The 19,368-nt window shown below is 32.5% G+C and overlaps 1 long non-coding RNA gene across 1 annotated transcript in view; it reads left to right on the top strand.

Annotated features, from left to right (window-relative positions):
• Positions 1 to 7,502: 7,502 nt before the first annotated feature.
• LOC140603492 (uncharacterized) overlaps positions 7,503 to 19,368 on the top strand; it is a 37,527-nt gene continuing 25,661 nt past the window's right edge. The window contains exon 1 of the long non-coding RNA XR_012006483.1: positions 7,503 to 7,708. This is a non-coding gene — a long non-coding RNA (uncharacterized lncRNA). The remainder of the gene's footprint in view (positions 7,709 to 19,368) is intronic.

Raw genomic sequence — 19,368 nt, 5'->3', positions numbered from 1 at the left:
AAAGTTCAAAGAAATAACTAAATTTTTTGAGGTTATCTGTAAGTACCCTTCTTCCCACACGCATACATACTCATAAGTGTCTTTCACAAATTACTGTTCCCCAACTGTTTTTGTAATTCATTTTTTAAAAGATTTTATTTTGAGAGAGAGAGCATGGCAGAGGGAGAGGGAGGAGGAGTAGAGGGAGAAGCAGACTCCCCACTGAGCCGAGAGTCTAGGTGGGGCTTGATCCCAGGACCCTGAAATCATGACTTCAGCCAAAGGCAGATGCTTAACTGACTGAGCCACTCAGGTGGCTCACTTTTGACTAGGTGCACATATTTGCATAAAGGAACCAAATATCAATTTATGATTTGAGCACATATTTGCATAAAAGAACCAAATATCCATTTATGATTTGAGGAGGTTTATGATGTGAGAATTATTATCAAATACTGTGTATAGTACATTTTAGTAGTTGTTTTTGTTTTTGTTAAGAGCGCATGAGAGAGGGCATTGGTGGGATCGCGGGAGGGCCAAAGGGAAAGGGAGAGAGAATTTTAAGCAGTTCCACACCCAGCACAGAGCTCCATGTGGGGCTCAATTTCACAACCCTGAGATCATGAGCTGAACTGAAATCAAGACTGGTCGCTTAACTGACTGAGCCACCCAGGTTGCCCCAGTACTTCTCCCTAATATATTCTACTACCTCTAATAGGTTCCCAAAAATGTGAAAAGTGAGTTAAAGGATGCACATTTTTTCACCTTATAATGCCAACCCTTTTTGAAAGTAATAGAATAATCAATGTTGATGAAGATTTATTGTACTAACAAATGTGATTGATTCAGTAGCCAATAGGAGGATATATCTCATTTTGTTTACTTTTATGAGATCATATTTTTGCTTATTAGGTTACTGATTTAAAAATGCATAAACATAATACATTAAATATTTTATCAGTCACTGATATATTTTTGATACACTAAAGTGAAATTACGTAATTATAATTATGAATAGTTTCTATACAATTATAATTCTTACCTCTCTCTACAGAATTAGGTAATGTTTTTGTTTTCCAGTATTGTTTATTTTTTAATTTTTTAAAAATATTTTTATTTATTTATTCATGAGAGACACAGAAAGGGGGAGAGAGAGAGAGAGAGAGAGAGAGGCAGAGACACAGGCAGAGGGAGACACAGGCTCCACGCAGGGAGCCTGATATGGGACTTGATCCTGGGTCTCCAGGATTGCACCCTGGGCCGAAGGTAGGCACCAAACCGCTGAGCCACCCGGGCTGCCCTCCAGTATTGTCTATAGTCTATTCTTTAGATGAAAAAAATAGTGTGGCAAGGTGTTATTCCTAACATTTTTTTTCAAATTTGTTATTCATCAAATACCCTCTTGTGAGTTTTTTCTGATATTAGAGTATAATTTAGAAAAGCATAAACATAGAAATTATTTTGTGTGTGTGTTCTGTTTATTAATGTCTTAATATTACTATTTTCATTTTGGTTGAATTTAAATATATCTGATAGAAATACTCAGAAATCAAGCTTATTCAAATTAAATAGTTGATTCATGTTTTCTAGATGAACTTTAGAATGATTTTGGAGAATCTTAAAGATAAAATATTTTAAAGTTTGGATTAAAATGCATTAAACCTAGTGACCTGCCATCTTTCCATTATCCAGTCTTCTATCCAAGGATATAATATGTATCTCCATCTCCATTTATTCAAATCTTTTTATATTACTTAGTAAACTTTTCTAACAATCTTTATGGAGGTTACGTTTCTTGGCCATATTCCTTGTTAAGTATAGTCTGGCATTTTCTAGTTCCTGTAGCCAAACTCTTTATTGTTTACTGCTGGGTTCCCTCCTGGTAGATGGTTATATGTCATTACTGGAATGACCTATCATTGGTCTTTTGGGCTGCTCCCCCCAACACACACCTCATACTGACTAATCCTGAGAGCTCTATTTTTAAAGGTCTAGCATTCTCAATTAAAAAAAAAAAAAAGCAGAAGAATCTTGTGAGTAGACTGTAAAGGAGAAATGGTATCAACTGTAGCATAAAAATAAAACTTTTGGGGCACCTGGGAGGCTCAGTGGTTGAGCATCTGCCTTAGACTCCAGTTCTGATCCAGGGTCCTGGAATTGAGTGCTTCTACTTATGTCTCTGTCTCTTATGAATAAATAAATAAAATAATTTAAAAATAATAAAACTTTAAGGCTATTGTGGTTTTTAGGATCTGTTCAGCAAGTTTTCAGCTGGATAACTCTTTCATTTGGAATGTTGTTCTACTCCATTTTAATTTATGAAACCCTACCCTTTCAAACCACACCTTAAATAGTCTTCATGTTAGGTCTTCTCTATTAACCCTTCCCAAGATCTCCCACACAACCTCCTTAAATTCTGTCTGCTCAAACACATAGAATTTATCCATATCTTTCATTGTAGGTACCTATGCATTTTTTCTTCTAGACTGACAAAATACCAGGTTATTCAATATATAAATGGCTAGCTGGGTGAATACATGAATAATGAGTAAGTTACATACAATAATCTCTGACCAAACTACAAATATTTTCTAAGACAATGAATGCTACAGAGTACAAAGAGGAATACTTGCTATAGTGGAGGCTTCAGGTGAGCTCTATACAACTTCCATTGAAGAAAATTTTCAAGTTACACAAACTTAATAATTTACCATGTATGATCTGTACCAAATATATATTTTCTAAACAGTTTACATATATGTATTTGCTTAACTCTATTTCGGGCTAATTTTTTTTTGCACCCATTTTACAGATTTGAGAACTGAAGGAAGAGACTTTAAGGTCTAGCCTATGGGCACAGAGCTTCCGATAGCCAAAATATGGATTAGAATCTAGATGGTAATTCCATAATTTGTTTTTAGACAATAACGTCTACAATAAGCACAGCTTATGGTAAACAAAAATGTTGGATATTTTCCTTTGTATGGTGTCATCTATTATAATTGCCATATTAAATATTAATTATTTGGTTGACTCCTCCCTAAAAGCCTTCTGTTCCTTATATCTAACTAAAAAAGGAATTTAACCTGGATTAAAAAGCTATTTCTTCTAAACTCTAAATTTTTTACACTTTTACACTTTTTTAAAATTGGTTCTTTTGAGCAAAGAATAATTGTGAGAATAAGGAAATGCTGTATACATCTTTTTCCAAATTCAAAAATCATTTCCATTTTTTCCATTATATACATATATTTATATTTAACAAATCTAGTCAAATTTCTTATTTATCATGGTTATAAGGACAAGGATCTGATAACCAGGTATATCACAGATTATCTGGAAAAATATATTTGGATGTATAGTCAAATATGTCATTGTTACAAAAACTCAGATTTAAAATTTATAAAATTTAATAGATTTTTTACTATGTTTTATGTAATGTATATATATATATATATATGTATATACCATGCATTAATGCATTTTAACATCATGGAGGCTTTAGAACTCATTTTCTATGAGATACTTTTTTTTTTTAATAATAGCATTTATATTCAACAACTTTTGTCTTGGCCAAAATACTTTTTATTGAGTGAAATTTAACTTGGATGACAAATACCGCAGGGTTACTTTGCATATTTGTAATTATTTGGAAGGTAAGACATGGACAAAATGGTTAAAAGACTTAAAGTAGTTCAGCTATGCACATTTGTACTTATAAAGCTTCTGTTAATATCAAGTAAAGATAAGAACAAATTTAGTCCAAGAAAAAATATAAGTAGGTTACTGAGCATTGCACAAAAAATTATATGAATTTATAGCTGGTGAAGTATAATTATTTTCATATTTACATTCTCTTTATTATTAAATATGTCTACTTGAGAACAAACTAAAATATAAAATACTAACACACTTGGAGTGCCTGGGTAGCACAGTTTGTTGAGCATCTCACTTGCTTTTGTTTCAGGTCATGATCTCAAAATTCTGAGATCGAGCCCAGTCTTTGGGTGCTCACTCAGCATAGAGTCTGCTTTAAGATTCTCTCTCCCTCTCCCTCCCTTGTGCTCTAAAATAAATCTTAAAATAATAAAATACTAACAATCTTTAAGACTACATGTTGTTTTTTTTTTTTTTCTAAAAGTTGTTACATGCAACATTTGTACAAAAAATATAGAATAAGGAATCTTTAGAGGCACCTGGGTGGGTCAGTGTTTGAACATCTGCCTTTGGCTCAGGGCATGATCCCAGGGGATCGAGTCCTGCATCAGACTCCCCACAGGGAACCTGCTTCTCCCTCTGCCTATGTCTTTGCCTCTGTGTGTCTCTCATGAATAAATAAAATCTTTTAAAAAAAAGAATAAGGAATCTTTATTTTTAAAAAGCCACTTATAAATGAATATATATACTGGAATAAATGTTTACCAAGATATTTTATTATGATGTTTTTGACTTTTGAAACTTCAAGATTATAGCATCTGCAAAAAATTCATAATACTTAAAATTGTTTTCACTACATTGATACAGGCACTCTTTAATTTAGAATCTGTGTAGTTAGCTATTGAGACATAATCTTCAATGTACCATGTTTGGTAATATCAGAAAATTAAAAGTTTAAAATGTAACTTAAAAACTTTAGTTGAGATTGTAGCCTGAATTCCAACATAGTTTTTTGAAATGATCCAGCTTCATATAGGTTTTACAAAAGGTGGGCCTCAATTTTTTTTTACTCATATGTCTTAAATAAGATAGTGTAGTTCACTATGATCTGAATATAACATTAGACAATTTTGGTTGAAAGAAATATATATAATATATATATATATATAATGTAATAGATTTTTTACAGTGTTTTATATAATGTATTCCATGCATGGTTCCATGCATACCATGATTTAACACATTTTATCATCATGGGGGCTTTAGAATTCATTTTCTAGGAGATGCTATTTTTTTTTTTTAATAATAGCCTTTATATTCAACAACTTTTGCCTTGGCCAAATACTTTTTGTTGAGTGAAATTTAACTTGGATGACAAAGACAGATTATATATATATTCGGCAGCCCCTATCAAAATTGCGATTCTGTAACCCAGCTCTTTTCTAGGAGCATGTACAGCAACATGGACACAAAGGTATTATAGCTATATGGCTTTAGGTAATTTTTCCCTTATATTTTTTTAGTGTGTTTTCCAAGTTATCCATAATAAGCATAATTATATAAATTAAAACCCATTAGAAACTTAAATAATAGGCAAAGAGCGTCTATCTTTTGTTATCAGTGATACAGGAGATTTTGAGGTTGTTTAAAGACCGCAAAGAGAACAAGCCTAGAAGTGTAAATTGCCATGATTATCTACATGAAATAACTATGCTAGGTAAGGAACTAATGTCAATCTGTGTTTTCTAGCATGCAAAACCTTCTCAAATTAACTGTTTATCTAATTTTAATAGTAGCTCTTACTTAAAATACTTAGAAATGTACAGATTTACATATAAACATTGATGCTGTAGCCTGCTTATTTGTGTGGTATTTGGAATGTTAATTTTTATGATCCTTTTCTGCTTTTTGGGGATGCAAGACACCTTCAAATCTTTAAATCAGTATTAAATATAGAAATGGAAATAAAAACTTAGGAAGTAGGTAAAGCCTGGGACATTAGGTTTCAAGAAATTATACAATTATGAAGTTGATTTTTAAATTATCAAAAAGGAATATAAGAACTTCTAAAATGTTTTAATTTCATAACTGTATATGCAAATACTTCTAGAAAAATGGTAAGGCTATTCTATAGATATACAAATGTGACTCCAAAAAATTTGCAAAATACAAACCCAACTTTCTCCTAAATTTAGTAGTCTGCAGCCTTTCTCCTTAAACAAAAATGCATTTGAGTAATGCTGTATTTATAGTACAAATTGTATGTTTTTCTACTATGTATTACATGTTTTATATTTTAAAATGAGAATTATGAAAAATTGGAAAGAATAAAATTTTAATTTGTTTTGATTTGCAAAAACTTTAATAGCATGAAGTGAAAAGAGACTATATCCTAAAAGTAATCTTTCAAATAACCTAGGAATTGTAAAATGGAAAAGGCAGAAATCAAATTGCCGGATGTTTTTAATTTTTTTTTTTTCTAAATGAATAAAACCAACTTAAACCATGTTTCAACATGGCCCTCCCATCCTCAATTTTTATTTTTCACTTAGATCAAAATGTTGAAAAATTAATCTATGTAAAAGTTAAATCTATCAAACGTATTTGTTTGGATTTCCGAGCAAACCTAAAGTATATTTTCTCCTCATTTTGGTGACGTTATTTCCCTGAACCTGTTAAAGGTGTTTCCCTATTATTTTAAGTCACAGATGTGAAGATCCAAACCCCCCACTCCCAAAGCCGAATTCTCTTTACACTCATTGCAAAACACATGGTTTGATGCTACAGGATATATCTCGGGGAGAGGGCTCTGAAGGCCAGAGGACAGTGGTAGGGTGCAGGAGAAGAAAGGGATGGCAAGATTGGATGGGACCCTTACCCTCTTCAAGTGTCCTCCAGGGGTTGGCACATATTCCTGGGCAGAGGAGGAGCTACAGTCTCATTCAGGTCTTGCACTTGGATACAGCAAGTCCAGTGAGTCCAGCCAGGCCCCTCGCACCCAGGGTCATGTCTCCAACAGTTTCCATCTTCCTCACGGCCTTGTTAATGAGCCATTCCAGTTCCTCGGCCTGGATGTTCAGGGGCTGGGTCTACAGCAGTCCCCTCACGTACTTTAGGGTATCTTGTATTCCTTGAGCAGGTCGCTCCCCACAGCCAGGAAGAAGACCAAATCCTTCCCTTTGGACAGCACCTCCTCCAGCAGCACAGCGTCTCTATGGACGTCCTCAATGCCTGGTCCTTTGCGCCAGGCACCAAGCATACTCAACTGCATGCTCTTGGATATGGAGCCTGCTGCCTTCTCAGCCTTCAGCAGGTTGTCTCACAGACACCAGTTGGTTCATTCAGCACAGCTGCCCCCTGCAATGCTCACATCTAGATTATTATTGTGCTGCAAGCTCTGTGGCCCACTCAAGATTTTTCAGTTTGGGGAGGTCAGCTGAGTCAGAATTCAATCCAACAACATATCTATCTATTTACTGCCAAATATAACAAGTATTTTTCTAATATGTTAGCAGAAATATTGTCTCCGAAGTCTCTTAAATAGTAATGTATGAATTTTGGAGAACGTACCTCTTCAGTGTAAGAATAGAACTTGTCTTGTGATTTAGATTGTTTAGATGCAGTAGTTCTCAAGCAAGGATGGCATCAGTCTCTTAAAGGGCATTTGGGAAGGAATGGAAATGTTTTTGTTCTATACTTGCAAGTATATGTAATAAAATTTGAAGACAGGGTCAGGAACAGTAATCTCTTTATAATAAGAGGGGCATTCCTATATAAAGAATAATTATCTCACAAAGCCAAAAACTTTCCTATGAGAAACACGAATAGGTAGTATACTTTTTTTTTTTTTAATTGAGAAGTGCTGTGTCAAGCAATGACAGGAGTTAGAATAAAATATGAAACATCTCCATGGAGCTATAATACATGAGAAACTGTCAAGAAGAGGTAACAGGGAAGAATTGCATGTTCTAAGTAGAGACAGTATGATGTGGAACTGCCTGCAAAGTGAAATGAAGTAAAGCTCAAGACCAATGAATTGTTTTAAAATGCAGCTTTCTTCCCTGCAGTGAGGGTAAGTCAAATGACTCTGTAAACTATAATACTTAGCATGTAGTAATCCCTTAATAATCATGTATCAATGATAATGATTATTGTTGTAATTGGAGATTAACTTTAAGATCCACAAAGAAATGTGAAGTAAGATAGTCTACTTTTAAATGTCATATTAAAAATGCTTCTTGGACATTTTTACAGTAGAACTGTACCTTGAAAGGTCTTTGTTTAAGGAATTGATGGCATCTCTTGGGGTAATAGAATTTATCTAACTATCGAAATCACTTGAAAAGAAAGTAGCCTTGCTTTATTGTAACTAAAGCAAGAGGATTATTATTAGCTTTAACAACTACAGTGGATAATAAATAGAGCAGGAATACTGATGTAATTAATCAAGGCCTTTTTGTTAGTTATCTTAGATTTTTTCCCCCATACCTTCCTTATCTGCCCCTACTACATAGTTACTCATGGGTTTCCATTTATACCATTTCCCAGAGACCCACCTGATAAAGATCTTAAAACAAATCTCAGCCTGTTGGAAACATGATCTGTTTTCCAAACTTGGTGAAGCTTTGTATTAGAAACAGCTTTAAAGTTTTGTAGAACTGGATACTGACATTCTGCAAGCCAGTGTTCCTCAGCCACCAAACTTCTTTAACTACTGTACCATGGTTGCTTTCCTAAATACTGGATAGCATGTCAGGGCTGACGAGGTTTGCTAATGACTTACATTTTAGAAAATATCAGAAAATGATAATATACTTTCTAATCTTGGAGACTGAAGAGAAATATATGCATAATCCTTTGGTTGTTTTCTATTATGACCAAACTAGGAACTGTTCAATTAGTTAGGGAAGTGCATAAATGAAAGCTTATATATAACATAGGTCTTTAACATACACAGAGACTATTTGTTTATCTATGGGACTGGCACTCCACAGAAGATATATTTACTAGTGGAGGGGTAATAAATAAAGTCCTTTTTTGAGAAAAAAAAAAAAGGTATTTATGGCTCCTATTTTGATATTAAGGGAAAAATATATTTTTAAAAAACAATGTTGATTTTCTGGGCAATATCTATTTCTAGGAAAAGAGAATTGGTCTTTTAATTGAACGACTTGACTTAAACTTTGGGGTTGAAAGAATTATTTCTTTTAATCTTGAGCCTTAAAGACAGCATATTCTCTTTATTTCAAGGGAATGATGTTTCAACTTTAATGGCTTTTCTATTGGGAAAACCTTCCTGTGTGTCTGTGATGTAGTTTTGGTCACCAGTAGAGTTTAATGGGCAAAGGACAAGCAGATAATACCAAAGTTCTTCTACTGTTTCTTTCCTAATTTTACATTAAAATATTTTACATAGGAATAGAACTTCAAGCACTTGTTCTAATACTGCCTATTTTTGCTGGGCATACAACATATAACAGAAGAATGTTCTATAGGCTGAAATTAGACTAGAAATCTGGAACTAATGAACAAAATATAGAAAAAAAAAAAAAAAACCAAACCCTATTCCCTTAATTTCTATAAACCCTATATACAATCCCAGGTATTTTTGGAGGTGGATTTTACCTAACAAAATGTTTTATTTTTCCTTTAACATAATCTTTTACTCAACTGTAATTGCTTATTTAAGAAGACATATATTCATGGATAATATGAAGTTAAGCTAGAGAGGCCAACCTGGACTTGTAGATCAAATGTGTGGACTTAAAAAGTACAATAATGAAAATCCAGTCTCAATATAAATAGTTATAAAGCACTGAAATAAAAATACAAGATCCAAATCAAAAGTACTAAAAATTAAAGCCACTCCCTTGCTGATGCTATATATGCTAGTTTACACAGGAAATGCCACTCAATTTGTCAATCAGTTTTACTTTTTTTTGTGTGTGTGGGGTTCATTATTAAGCATCCAACCAGCTTCACCTTCTAAGTTAAAAACTGATTAAGAGACAAAGACACCAATAAAATGAAGAGTTTTAGTATTAATGTATTAATGATGATTGAGACTTGGTTTACTTAAATTTGTGGCCAAAATGCACTTCCTAATAATTCAACCCGAATAAATATGATCACTCAAAACTTCAAGCCTGTTCTTTGTAGGGAACAGAGTATGCCAGTGTTAGCTTATGTGGTGCTGCAAGAGCACACTTGATCACCTTCTTTCTGTGACAACAGAAAGAATATAAAGTACCCACCATGAACATCCAAGTAGAAAAGACATATGTTATGATTATAAAGGAGGCCTTAATCATGAAGTCTTGAAAACATTATATTGGGTGACAGAATAAGAGGTATTAATATTGTTGGGCACTCATTGTATATCAGCTGCTATTTTATTTTGTTCTTGAGATGTAGCAGTAAACTGGGCGAAAATCCCTACACTCATTCAGTTTATATTCTAGTGACAAAGGTATATATCACATACACGAAATAGTCTGTGTGTGACAAGTGTCAAGGAGAAAAATACAAAGTTTTGGATGATGATATATGATGTCTCCAAGGAGAGGCTGAAATTATTGCCATCATGGCCATGGACACTCTCACTGAGAAAATGATCTTTAAGCGTTTAAGGAAGTGGGAGACTAAGCCCAAATTGGTAGGTGGGAATAGAAAGCATAAAGGTGTGGAAGAAACAGCTTACGTGTTGCCAGATATTGGGAAGAGGCAAATAGAGAAGGATAAAGTATTAGGAGATATGTTCAAAAACAGTAAACTAATTCATGTAGTGCTTAGAAATCAGAATAACTAGATTTTCTCTAAATAAGAAAGGAAGGAACTAAATTGTAAGCAGGGAAATAATACTGTCTAACTTACTTTTTGATAGGGTGAATTCAATTGCTAACAGACCAAAGAAGAAGAAGGACAGAAGCACAGGGACAATTAGGTGCCTACAAAAACAAAACAAAACAAAAAAACCCAGAACTATGAAAGACATATTGGTGGCTTGAGACAGAGTAATGGCAACAGAGATCTTGAAAAGTAGATATATTCCTTATATAAATCCAACAACATTAACTGGAGGATATTAGTTTTTGAGGAAAAAAGTGAAGAGAAATATATATTTCTCTTTTAATTAAATGAGGGAGTAGCCTTGGGAAAGAATGCAAGGAGAACAGAATTGGTTGAAGATTAAAGGCAGATAAAATAACTTTTTTTTTTTTTTTCAGAAAAGGAAGTTTTATAAGCCCTCTAGACACATGTCAAATTTTCAAGTAGTCCATTGGGTATATAACTCTAGAGTCTAAGTTGCCTAGCTTTGAAACATAAATTTAAGAATCATCAATACATAGATGCATGTAAAGATATGCTATTAGATGACATAATTCGGGAATTACCTTAGATATCAAGAAAAAAAGACAAAAACAAGTCTGGAGAACTCTAGTGTTAATCGAATGTGCAAATAAAAGTAAGTCTGCAAAGTAGTCTGAGAGAAAGCAACCCCAAGAAAGGGGGGTTGCAAATTTAGAGTCCTGGAAGCCATGTGCAGAATGTTTTGATAAGAGAACATTAGACTACGTTCAGTGTAGCTTATATTTCAAGCAAGGTAAGGACTGAATTTAACTGCTATCTCTAATAAATGAAGATATTTGTTAAGAGCCATTTTGGGTTATGATTGTGGTTGCAAAAGTTATTTAAGTAAGAGAAAAATATAAGATAAATTTGAAGCATAATAAAACAACAGAAACTTCTCCCTACAACCCCAACTGCCAAGCTAAGTTGGAATAACAAGAAAGAATATTTCTGGAGATCAAAGACCTGTACCCTGAAAACTATGTCATTGATGAAAAAAAAAATTGAAGATGATACAAAGAAATGCAAAGATATTCAATGCACATGGATTGGAAGAATTAATATTGTTAAAATGTCGCTATTACTCAAAGCAATATACAGATTCAATGCAATTCCTACAAAATTCACAGAAATAGAACAAAGAATTTTAAAATTTGTATGGAACTACAAAAGACCCTGAAAAGCCAAACCAATATTGGAAAAGAACAAATCTGAAGGCATTACTCACTAATTTCAAACTGTACTACAAAGCTATAATAATCAAAACAATATGGAACTGGCATATAAAAATGGAGATTAATAGAACATAAGAGAGAGCCCAGATAAACATGCATATATGTCAATTTAGACCAAAAAGAGGCCAAGGATATATAATGGGAAAGGGATGGTCTTTTCAATAAATGGTGTGCAGAAAACGGGACTGCTATATTACACCATACACAAAAACTAAATCAAAATGGATTAAAGACTTGAATATAAGAACTGAAACCATAAAACTTTTAATAGAAAACATAAGTGATCATCTATTTCACATTGGTCCTGGCAATGAGTATATGGATCTCCCTTTAAAAGCAAAGACAACAAAGAAAAACAAGTGAGACATCATACTGAAAAGTGTCTGTATAGCAAAGGAAACCATCAAGAGCAAGACAGCCCACTAAATGGAGAAAATATCTGCAAATTCTATCTAATAAAGATATTCATACTCAAAATATATAAAGAACTTATAAAACACAATAGCAAAAAATCTGATTTAGGAAATGAGCAGAGAACCTGAAAAAAACATTTTTGCCAAAGAAGATATCCACATGGCCAGTTGGTATATGAAGAGGTGTTGAACATCATTAATCATCAGGGAAGTGCAAATCAAAACAATGAGATATTACCTTACATTTTTTGGTATGGCTATTATCAAAAAGACAAGAAGTAACAAGTATTTGAAGCATATGGAAAAAAGAGAATCCTTGTGTACTATTGGTGGGAACATAAATTGCTGTAGTCATTGTGGAAAAAAATATGAATTTTTCTCAAAAAATTAAAAATAGAACTGCCATATGATTCAGCAATCCCACTTTCTGAGTGGGAGTAAATGAAAACACTAATTCAAAAAGGTAGGCAAGATATGGAAACAATATATATCCCTTGAGAGCTAATGGCTAAAGAAAATTTGGTATATACATACAATAGAATATTATTCAGCCATAGAAAAATGAAATCTTAGTGTTTGTGACAATATGGATAGAACTTAAGGGAATTGTGAGAAGTGATATAAATCAAAGACAAATTTCATTATATGTGGAATCTAAAAAAAAAAAGTGGATAAACAAAATAAAAATCACAGATACAGAGAACAGAATGGTGGTTGCCAGAAGAAAGAGGATAAATTATGTGAAGGGGGTCAAAAGTACACATTTCCTGTTATAAAGTGAGACATGGGGATGTAATATAGTACATGATGACTATAGTGAATAATAACGTAAAGCATACTTGAATGGTGCCAAAAGAGTATATCCTAAAAGTTAACTTTGTATGATGGCAGATGTAACTAGACTTACCAGAGTGATCATTTTGTAATGCATACAAATATTATATTGTACAACCTGAAACCAATATAATGTTATATGTCAATTATCCCTCAATTAAAAAAAATGTTTAAGAAGGATACTTCTGTGACAAAGGAGCACACATATGCAAGGAAATTTTCCCAGTAGAAGACAGAATTAATGAATCTGAAGACAGGTCAACAGGAAATATACAAAGTTCTCCAAAGGGGAGAAAATTGATTACAAACATAGGAAAGAGTATTAAAGGAAAGCAGGACACAGTGAAAACACTTATCATGTGTGTAATTGGAGTCGTGAAAGCATTAAGTGGAATTAATATATCAAAAAAATAGAGCTAGTAATATTCAAAACCTAATAAAGGCCATCAGCCCAAAGATTCAAGTTCTGAAACCCCAAAACAGAGAATGGAAGGAAGGAAAAAAAATACACGTTTCAGTAAAGTTGACAAAAAACATACACAAAAAGAAAATCTCCAAAAGCAGCTAAAGAAAGTAGATCAACAAATTGTAGTGTATTCATTCAGTTAGCCACTTACAAGTAGCAAGCTTATAAAAAAATCTTACAAACATAATTTTGAACATAAGAAATCAGACATGAACATATAGACTTATTTCACATATGTAGAGTATAAAGATAACCTAAACCATGATTTTTGAATTCATAATATTGTCTACCTCTGGATAAAGTAATGATAGGATGGTTCTCAGAAGGAGTTTCTTGACTAATATTCTAGATTATATTTCTTGATGTAATCTATGGTTATATCTATGTGTTAACTCTGTGAAGCTTGATTTGGTCCCATACTTACAGTTTATATATGGATACATATTATGTTTTACCTCATAAATATTTTACAACATTTATATCAGTAGAGAGGGAATAAATAATAATATTGCTGTGTATCTCTCCTATCCCACAATTTTTTGCCCCAGTAATACGTCACAATCTGAGTGTACATATTTCGGATAGTATTTCATATGCTGTAGTTAAGATGAGACTGAAAGCCTATTTTGGTGTTTCTACTAATTTAAGTCACAGATACAGCATGTAGGACTAGATGTATTTGGCATTCTAAGCAGGATGAAGAAGGTTTATACAAATCAAGAAATATATCAAAAAATAACAAATCAAGAAATATAGAACAGTTTTAAAGCTCAAGTAAGAAGAGTCAACATGAGAGTCATACATATTGTCAGAGACATGACAACTGTATGATAAGAAATGATCTAAACTAGTATATAAAATTATAACTTATGAGAAATGTAAGATGATCCCTCAAGATTCCTGTCCTCTGCTCTATATGCCGTGTATAACCATTCGCCTTTGGATTTGGGTGGATATTATGAATCTGAACGTATATTTACTTCCTTATTTAGGTTATATCACTTGATGACGTATTGGGATAAACACCTCCATAATTATATTATGATTCATAAGACTGTCATAGTAGAGTTAGGAGGAATTATTTTGCTGGCCTTGATGATATAAGCTATATTGCTATGAGAAGACCTATAAGGGAGGGTGACAAAGAAAAGGTAGTCCTTTCTTAACAATTTACAAGAACATTAGCTCTTCATTAGTAAAACTTTAAAAAAAGATTTCTGACAATTAGTGAGTTTAGAAGAAGACTTAAAACCTGAGATGAAGAACGCCTGGGTGGCTCAGTGGATGAGCATCTGCCTTTAACTCAGGGTGTGATCCTGGAGTCCCGGGATTGAGTCCCACATCAGGCTTCCTGCATGGAGTCTGCTTCTCCCTCTGCCTATGTGTCTGCCTCTCTCTTTGTGTGTCTCTCATGAATAAATAAATAAAATTATAAACAAAACAAAACAAAATCTGAGATGAAAATTCAGCCAACTTTTTGGTGTTAAGACTGATGAGACCCTTGACAGAGGACATAGCTAACCAATATTTAAACTCTTGACCCAGAGATAATATGCAATAATAATAGTTGTCTTTTAATGCAATGGTGATAATTTGTTATTCACCAAAAGAATAGGAATACAATATATAGGAGTATAAATTTAGTACATGTATACATTCTCAAGCAAATGACATATTTCATTAGATGTGCTATGAAAGATACAATCTTACAAAAACTCTTATCAGTTTGCTCATTATTCACATTTGGTAGTTTCCTTTTGCTTTTACAACCTAACTTTACCATATTAACTTTACAAAAAATAGCTAGATGGACACATGAACAAATCTGGCTGTCTATAATGGCCAATAATTTATGAAGTGGAAAAATATCAAAGCTTTATGTAACTGACAAGATTCATAATGGGTTGTTACAGTCCTAACCAATTAAAAAATAGCTTTTGATGTGCTTGTATATCAACTAAATGGAATAAATAAGCAGTTGCAGAATGACCCAAAATGAAAGAATAGCAAATAGAAACAACAATAAAATCCATGAGGAAGCAGATGCCTTGAAGTATAAGAATGCTATAGAGATTAATATAATACAAAGAAAAATATGGGTATAGTAATAAACAGTGAAAGAACTAGGTCAGGAGTAGAGAAAACTGCTACTGTTGGAGTATTAGACCTGCTTTCCTATTCAAAAATCCTCCATAATATGCCAAACACTATATAAAATTCAAGTTTTTAAGAAGTCTAGTTTGAAGTTTTTAAAACATTTCTCTGTGTCATCATGCAGTGAATTTCCTTTAACTAACATAGTTTGTAATTTGCTTTTTGCAATTCAATAGGACACAAGTAAACACAAATTAAACTATGGGCAAAAAGGGCAAACTAGATGATTAAGCAATTAACACAAGCAGAAACACAGATTACAAATTAACATATGGAATCCAATTTTCTTTGTAAAAAATGCAAATTTACCAAGCATGAGAGCATTTGAAAGTTTCAAATTAGCAAAAATGTGAAATAATATAGTATTAAATTTTAGTAGGTGTGTGATTAGGTGGTGACCTTTAAAATTCTTTGGGTTATAAATTACCAAAATAATAATTCTATATTTGACCTAGAAATTCAAAATACATGAATTGACACAAAGGGCTGCACACTCCAAGTCCTCATAGGCAGATCAAACAGTATGAATAGAGTGCTAAGCATATGGCAATAGGGAATAGTAAAAATTTCATTAATGAATCCTGACTAAAGGGATTTAAATTCAATTATAAGGATATGTTGGGAATGATGTCAGTGAATGACAAAGTGTAAGGACCTCAAAAATTTTTGTCATCTGTAAAAGCAGCAAGAGCACTGGAAAGAAATTTGTCAGAGAAACCGTTTTAGAACTCTGGATTTAACAAAAGACTTGCCTGAATCTAAGGCTTACTTATTCAAGGAAAACTGCTGAACCTCATTTCCAAAAGGAAATTGTGTCATTCAAAGAAACAGGAAATTATTTCCCATATACAGGAAAAACAAACAAACAAACGAGTCGATATAAATTGTCCCTGAGGAAGCCCAGATGTTGTACTTAATAGACAAAGATTTAAACCAACTATTTTTATAATATCCAAAGAACAGAAGGAAATAGTCTAAAGACTTAAGGCAGAGGGGTGCCCAGGTGGCTCAGTCTGATAAATGTCTGCCTTTGACTCAGGTAATGATCCCAGAATCATGATCCCATCATCCCTGCTTCTCCCTCTTCTTGCTTGCTCATGCTCAATCTCCTCTCTCTCTCTCTCTCTCTCTCTCTCTCAAATAAATATATAAAATCTTTTTTTAAACAAAGACTTAAGGCAGATATGGGATTAATATTTCAGCAAATAGAGAATTTCACAAAATAGAAAGTACAAAACAACCAAAAAAGTTCTAAAATTGCAAACTACAATCACTAAAATTTAAAATTTCCTTAGACTATATAGTATCTGTTCTGCGTAGGTAGAGGAAAGAATCAGCAAGAGATTATTCAGTCTGCAGGACCAATTTTTTAAATGAAATTAAAAAATTAATAAAGTCCCAGGGTCCCTTGAAAATTAAGTATACCAATACATGCACAATGGAAGTTCCAGAAAGAGAAGAGAAAAAGGGATGGAAAAAATTGAAAAAAAATCTGAAAACTTACAAAATTTAGTGACAAATATTAATCTGTGCATCTATGATTTAGATAAATTCAAAGAGATTCATAATGACATTTAATCAAACTGTCAAAAGACAGGACATAGTGTCTTGAAAGCAGAGAAATGGCTCATCACATTCAAGGGTTCCTCAATAACATTTACAATTGATTTCTCATCTGAAATTATGGAAGCCAGAGTCAGTGAGATGACATATTCAAAATTTTGAAAGAAAGAAAAGAAAACTTATCAACTAAGAATTCTATATTCAAATATATGTATATATATTTGAATGAGAGAGCAATTAAGACACAGCAAGACAAAAACTAAGAAAAATAGTCTCTAAATCTTCTGTGTAAGATTTAATATAGGGGCTCCTTTTGGCTGAAACAGAAAGACAATTAGGCAGTATCTCAAATTCAGTTAAATAAAGAAACTAATAAAGATAACTAAATAGGTAAATAAACAACAGGCTAATTGTTTGTAACTGCTTTTTCTTCCTATCTGATTTAAAAGAAAACTGTACAAAGCATCAATTAGAGATATGTTCATGGAAACATAATGTATAAAGATATATTTGAACATAAAAGTATAAAGAAGAGGGAATGGAGCTGTATTGGAATACATTTTTGTGTACTATTGATATTTAGTTGCTATTAATCTAAATTAGATTGTAATCATTTTAGGCCAATCACTAAGCACACTTGAAATATCTAGTAAAAGAAATGAAAATTGTGTTAAATTGATATTTTCTAGTATACCAATTTGTCAAAAAGGACAGTAATGGAGGAATAAAGAAATAGAAAAATACATAAGGTATATAAAAGTCAATAACAAAATGACAGACATAAATTCTACCTGTGTCTTATGAATGGATTAAACAATGCAATTAAAAGACAGATTGGCACACTATTCCACAACAGCAGACTACATTTTCAAGTACACTTGGAACATTCACCAAGTTAGACCTTGTTAGGCCATAAAACAAATTTCAATAAATTTAAAAGGATATAAATCATACAAAATATGTTCTCTCAACACCGTGGAATGAAACTGGAAGAAAATTTGAGAAAGTCAAAATAATGTGGAATTTAAGCAATAATTTAACCAGTGCATCAAAGAACCAATCACAAGGAAAATTAGAAAATAAGTGCAGATGAATGAAAACAACAACATCATAACTTATAAGATGCAGTTAAACCTTGTGCTTGCAGAAAAAAAAATTATAGTTGTAAACACATAAGAATGTTTTCAAATACTGTAGTTTTCACATAAACTAGAAAAATGATAGGACCTGGAACAGAAATACATGTGTTATAGAATAGAACCAATAATACAGAATAGCAACAAAACCAGTTAGCTTTCAGAAATTAAAAATAAAATCAACAAATTGATGAAATTGACAAACCAAAGAAGTGAGAAGATAAAATTTCCTAAACTCACAAATTAAAAAAAGGAGGTTACTAAAATAAAAAGGATTGTTAGAGAATGTTAGGAACAATTGTATGCTAACAATCATATTACTTAGTTGAAATGGGCAGAATAAAACTATCAGAATTGACTCAAAAGAAATAGAAAATATGAAATGAACTATAGGAAGTACAGAAATTGAATAATCAAAATATTTCCTACAAAGAAAATCTCATGACCAGATTTCTTGTCTGGTGAATTTTACCAAATATTTGAGAATGATATCAATCCTACGCAAACTGTTCAAAAAAAAAAAAAAAAAACAAGAAAAGAACTCATACCATGGTGTAAATATCACTCTGTTACTAAAACCAGATAAAGACACTATACAGAAAACTATGGACTGAAATTTCCTATGACTAGAAACACAAAATCCTCAAAATAGCAAACCAAATTCAGTAACACATAAAGAGGTTATGCAACATGACTTACTGGACTTTTTCTGAGGAAAACTCAGGTAGTTCAGCACAAAAAAAAATCAACGTACTACACATACTAATATGCTAAAAGACAAAAAATACATGAACAATTCTATTGGTAAAGAAAAAGCATTTAACAAAGTCCAGCACTCTTAGATGATTAAACACACACACACCAAACTAGGTATATAAGATAATATTCTCAACCCAATAGAGGTCATCTACAAAAAACAAACAACACAGTCATAATGATGAAAGACTATAAGCTTTCCCTCTATAACTTGAAACAAGCAAAGGTATCTGAGTTTACTATCATGTTCAAAATTGTACTAAAATTCTAGCCAGGACAACTGAGAAGGAAAGAAAAAAAAGTCATTCAGTTTGAAAAAAATGTCC

The sequence above is a fragment of the Canis lupus genome, chromosome 14, assembly GCF_048164855.1.
Source record: "Canis lupus baileyi chromosome 14, mCanLup2.hap1, whole genome shotgun sequence".
Taxonomy (NCBI): domain Eukaryota; kingdom Metazoa; phylum Chordata; class Mammalia; order Carnivora; family Canidae; genus Canis; species Canis lupus.
The sequence above is the reverse complement of the archived record's forward strand: the minus strand, read 5'-3'. Positions and strand labels throughout refer to the sequence as shown.